The sequence below is a fragment of the Lactuca virosa genome, chromosome 4 (assembly GCF_052849685.1).
Source record: "Lactuca virosa cultivar CGN04683 chromosome 4, Lactuca_virosa_CGN04683_v6, whole genome shotgun sequence".
NCBI classification, from domain to species: Eukaryota; Viridiplantae; Streptophyta; class Magnoliopsida; order Asterales; family Asteraceae; genus Lactuca; species Lactuca virosa.
Window position 1 is genome coordinate 519,404,879 of NC_136429.1, and position 6,005 is coordinate 519,410,883.

A 6,005-nucleotide genomic window follows, 5' to 3' on the forward strand; every position below is an offset into this window, starting at 1 on the left:
TTCAACCAAATGGAGCTTTTAATTTCTTTCTCAACTGTGGTTTCCACAGGTTTAAACAGTCTATTTGTATTTTAGTAATTAAAAAATCATTAAGTTTTCATGATTTTTTTTTAATTTATTACTTGAACATAATGAATCCTGATCATATAATAATGTTTGAATAAATTAAGTACAACATAGACATACATACAAAAGCATAATCCAACTAAATTGCTTTAATAAAAGTAATTATATTATACAGTTTAAAAGGTTATAAAAGTACTTACATTGATTTTAAGCCAAAGGTTGTTCGTTTGTTCCTTTACACCCTACTCTCGAGTTCCATTTAAGGAGAGAAAAGAAAAGAAGCGAGAAGATGTGGAAAGATCATTGCTCCCAAGTTTTATTTATGGAGAGAAAGGAATAAAAAGGAAAAGAAGATTCAAGTTGATTTTCCCTAGAAAGTATCCTCACAACTAGGAATTTTGATGCCTTGTAAACATTGAACAATGATAACAAATGTGAACCAACAATGTGAAAGCATGTATGATGCTTATTCAATAACAACAAAACTTCAATCAAACACTTCATGCAAGCACTGCAAATAGTCAACAAAGAATTGGAAACCCTAGAAATCCCGGTTTAAGTCCATTTTGGACTAGGATTTCCTTATTGGGCTCAATGGGCCAATAAGCTTCCAATTTGACTATCTTGGGCTTAGAACTCTTAAATGGGCTCTAATTGGACCCACTTCCATTTATTTTATTATTTTGGGCCATATTGGGCCTAGAATGAAATAAAATACCTTAATGGACCTTATTGGGCCATAACTAACCTAATTAGCCCTAATAGGCCATAAAAATCATTTCTTGATTTATTTTGGGCCAAGAATCATCTAATTGGGCCATAATATGGATTAAACACCAAAGGCCCAAAATTTCCTTCTCTTTCTCTAATTCTCGACCCAACCACAAAACATGAAGAAGGAATAGTTGACTTTTGTGCCACCTCATTTTTATTTTATGGATAACTAGGCATTACACTTCAAACATCCAAGCTCTCTCTCATACATCCATGCAACTCTCTCTCTTTTTCTTCTCTTCATATTACTCTCGGCCAAGGGGAAAAACACACACACATTTCACTTAAACTCTCACAAAGAAACTCTCTTCATTCTTCATCAAATTTTCGAGATCTAAGGGCTTTTCAAGGAGTTTCTTCCACAAAAATCATCATTCAAGGTAAGTTGGTACTTGAATCCATGATCTAACTACACCATTTCATCAAAAATCTCTTCTAAATCTATTTAAACTCGTGATCTTGCATCTTAGAGCACATCTAAGCCAAAGATCCTCCAAGAAGCTTACTAAGCCGAGATTTTGCATCAAACTTCTTCCATTCTTCTTCAAAACCGAAACCACAAACTCAAGGTGAGCTTCATACCCCTCTCTTTTCGGTTTTCATAAGTTTTATGGGGGCGAATACAAGAAAATGTGTAGATCTATGTGTATGTGTATGCTATGTGTGATTTTATGCATGTATGTATGATTTTATGTGTTTTTGTGATGAACATGTAACCAAAAATGGGTGATATCACGAGATCTATGACATAAGAAAGAAAACAAACATGATCTAAGTTATTTTGCACCCAACAAGTCAAGAATAATAACTTATAAGATTGTGATAAACATATTTCAACATAAAGTCCATTCTTGGGCTTAAATTGTCAAAAATACAAAATTTGGGTTAAAGGTTGCCAAATCACGGTCTCTTAAGGGTTAAAGAGTCAAAACAGTTAAAATAATTGTTTTTCTGAATATTAAAATTTTCAAAGGACTTGAAATGTAAATCTTTAGCTTAATGGGCTAATTTTGGGCTTTTCGACCCAATAAGCCCAAAATTGCGAAAAATGACATTTAAAGGGGTTGAAACGATAATTTCTTCAAAACAGGGGATAAAAAGTGTAACAAAACTATTTCAAGGATTGAAAATGCTTTTTATTCCCAAAAAGGATCAAAAATGTAAAGTTTTTGGATTTTGGGCTAAAAGTGTAAAAATTGCAAAAAGTTGGGCTTTAACCGGAAAATATCATTCTGGAAGGGCTGAAACTGTTAACAAAATAAGTTTCAAGTAAAAATATCATTTCAACAAATCTATGATGCAAAAGTGTCAAGAAAATGTTTTAAGGACCTAAAATGACTTTTCTTTTATATTAAGGACTACATTTGTTATTTTACAAAAGAAAGGGGCTGAAAAGGTCAAACCACTATTTTTTCAAACCAATTATTTTATTTATAGAATATTGAGTCAAAAATACTAATCTACGGTTTACAACAATCGAAAGACAAATACACGTATAACTCCAAATATCGTTATAAACAAATCGATCGGTCTCGAGTCGATACAAAACAACAATCGTTAAGTCGAACTCTCCAGTAGATATGCGATACCTAAGACAAGTAAACATTCGACACTTGGGCTTGAAAGTCTCAAATCATGCTTGTTGGACCTTGCAAGTCCATTAACATGATCTTTGGGCCCAAGGGATAATGCTTATATGTTATTGGGCCTTTTATGACCCAATCCCATATAAAGGGACCTTCAATGGCTCTCAAGTACTATTGGGCCCTAGTGATCCAATAGTATTGCCAGTAAGGTCAAAGTAATCAAATGCGAGATGGGCCAACGAGTCTTTCGCATCCCCGACGGCCTAAAGTAAACTCACGGAAGTAGCAGGAATTGTACTCCTCTTTTCCTCGTTTGCTAGGTTTATGAGTAATCAAAGTAAACAGATTCAAGTTGTTAATCAAAAGTAATCAAGGTTGTTTGGATTTAAGTGAGTAATAACGGGCGACACCTCTAAGGATTCATTCGTAGTCTGTAGTTATAACTAGTCATTATTATGCATAGTTATAACAACTCACAAACCTAAATTAATCCAACACCACCCGAGTAATCAAGGAAGAGTAATCAAAATCATTCATTGTGGCGGTATAACAATTTGAGAAATCACTGTATTTTATGTTTTTGGAAAACATCGGGTTTTCCGGGGAAGTTCAACATTTTCACTTGTACGTTTAATACTAAGTTCTTCAATTATACATGTCTTTTTGAAATCATCATGCATATATGTACGGATCTTCACACTTTTTTTTTAACAATGGTCTTTTCAGAAAATATCGGATTTTCTGGGTTTTACAAACTACACAAATCATTTTACCACAACATACTTATGAACTCACCAACATTCCATATGTTGACCGTTTTTCAAAATAACTTGTATTCTCAGGTAACAGGTAAGCCGAGGAATAAGTACCAAGTATGTTAGGGTGTTTTGCTTATGAAAACTATCAAACAATTTATGTATTGATTCATAATGTTAAAACAATGTACTTGATGTGAACAATTCCAGTTGTAATATATTGATGCATGGTGATGGTTATGTTATGATTCATGTATATTCATTGTGATGATATTCAATTTAAGTCACGCGGTCCCTCGGACGTTTCCGTCGTCTGGTTCGGGGGTGTGACATGTGCATTACTATAATTTTTCTTATAAAACAGTTCATGTTCCGCATAACTAAGAAATGTCAACAGGGTTCCACCTCCACAAAAAACATGTATATCTTTTTCTAAAAAATGGTGTAACTATAATGACTTTGACATCATTATAATGCTACTTTCAATATTTATTACCATTCATTATTGTGACATTCCATCTATAATTGAGTTTATATATACATATTTACCCTAAATATAAATTTACATATATTTTTCATCCTACATTGATATAAATGTGTTTTAATCTAAATCGCTATCGTTAAGTGTGAATGGTATTCTGCCAATAATGGTATGATTTAAAAATGACTGCCATAAATTGCTCTTGTGATCTAAATAGATTAAGGATCATAAAATTTCAAATATATATGATTTAAAAATGATAATGTTGATACGTGTGAAATATACTAGTTTTAATCCTAACTAACTTAAACAAAAACAAACAAACAGTAGGTAGTGTACCTATCAATTAGGAGTTTAGTCAAGGTAAGTAGGGCATCGAACACTGGGAACGACAAATAATTAGAACTATTACTAATGTTAACTAATTAAAACAATTCTTAAAGAAGGGGTTTTTTCTCTAGTTTTGCAAGACTAGAAACTTAAGTAATTACTTAAACACTTAGCAAGAAACAATTAACAACTAAATGAAAAACAAAAGACAACTAGATTCAATAATATTAAAGAGACTTCCGTTTAGATTCGATTGACTTATTCTTATGGTCGATTTCGTGGCAAGTGCAATGGATTAATGTATCATCAATTACCGATTTCTAATGTGATTAGGTTCATGTTCACTATTACCAATCATTTAGCAAACAAGTTAATTCAAGCAGTGATCAGTTGATTAAACTAACAAGTTTCCTAGTGTTCAGTTCGAATCAAGCAAGACTTGTAATAATAGTTAATTAAATTGGTTGGTTCAATTAACTCATATATGGTTGGTCATCATATATGCTCACACATTAATTTACTTATTTTCTAATTAACCCTAGGTTATGTTCACAACACTATGCTTACAATCTTGATGGTCATCAAAATCACAAGAGGCAAGCAATCAAGAACTTGTTCATACCACTCAATATACATAGTAATTAACAGAAAATAATTGTCATTGACACATAAGGATCTTTTAAGAAGCTTAACATGATAAGTAACCAAATCAACTTAATCCAAAGCCACTCAATCAACACATAGTCATAAGTTCATCTACTCTAAACGAAAGTATTGTGTTTTAGCCCATAACTTCATAAATAAAACCATAAACACGAAATTCAATGTTGCAGACATGATTCACACCAAGAATTAAGAAAAAGTAATGATTAATTGCCTTTGATCTCTTTAAGAATAGCCTCTAGTCGAATTATGGGTTCTACATCTCCTAGGGATGTCTCTAGCCTCCAAAATTCACTAAAAACTCCAAGCATTCGTTAGGTTTTCGAACAAAAACGATCCTTAAATAGATGTTGAAAATCGGTGCAACACGTTGTGTTTGATGACCCAACACGCCGTGTTTTTTCATTAAATACGCATGTACAACAAGGCACTACTTTATCGAGATTTTCCATATCAACACACCATGTTTGAGGTTAACACGCCTTATTCTTCTACAATTTCATCTTCTTTCTTCAAAATCCAAGATCCAAACTTCCAATCGCCAATTCCACTTCCTCTTCCTTCCGAGCATGTATTTGTTACTATAAAAGAAATTTTAAACCAATTAAGTACATTTTTTCAATATTTGAGACAAAATACAACATAAATTATTAAGATAATGCATGAATTATATGACTAAATATGCCCATATCAAAATACCCCACACTTGACTTTAGCTTGCCCCCAAGCAAAACTGAATTTTAGCACGCTAATACCACATAAGACAATCCAAATTAAACCCAACCATTATGCCAAGATCGCAACGCATGCATTTGTGTCTAATATTTCATAAGGACCCCCATAATCCTAAATACTAACGAACTTTATAAAACTCACCCACTTCTTTTGAACAACGCTCATTTTATGCATCCCTCCAAATCCATCCGCATAAAACTTTCTTACCCTCAAGGTATTTTTGGTTAAACCCCCAAGCATACATATGGAATAATAACCTAGAAAAGAAAGATACAATAAAAATAAAGGACTTGATAACTTGATAACTTGATAACTTCTGCCTTGAATCTTCGATAATTTGCAACTTTTTCTTCATGATACTTCTTCGTCTTCTCATCTTTGTAGATTCTTTCAGACATTTCATCACTTTTTTTTTCAAATGCACTTTTTTTTCTGAAACTAAAAACTCCTAAAAAAACATATGCTTACGCAAGGGGATTAACTTCAACCTTTATTGATTAAAGGCATTAGTCTTATGTGCAATGACTACTTAAGCTTTCATGGATACATTTCAAGTACACGATGCTAAACATGTTGCGACCCTCAAACTAAGCAAGGTTGTGTTTTTGTTCCATG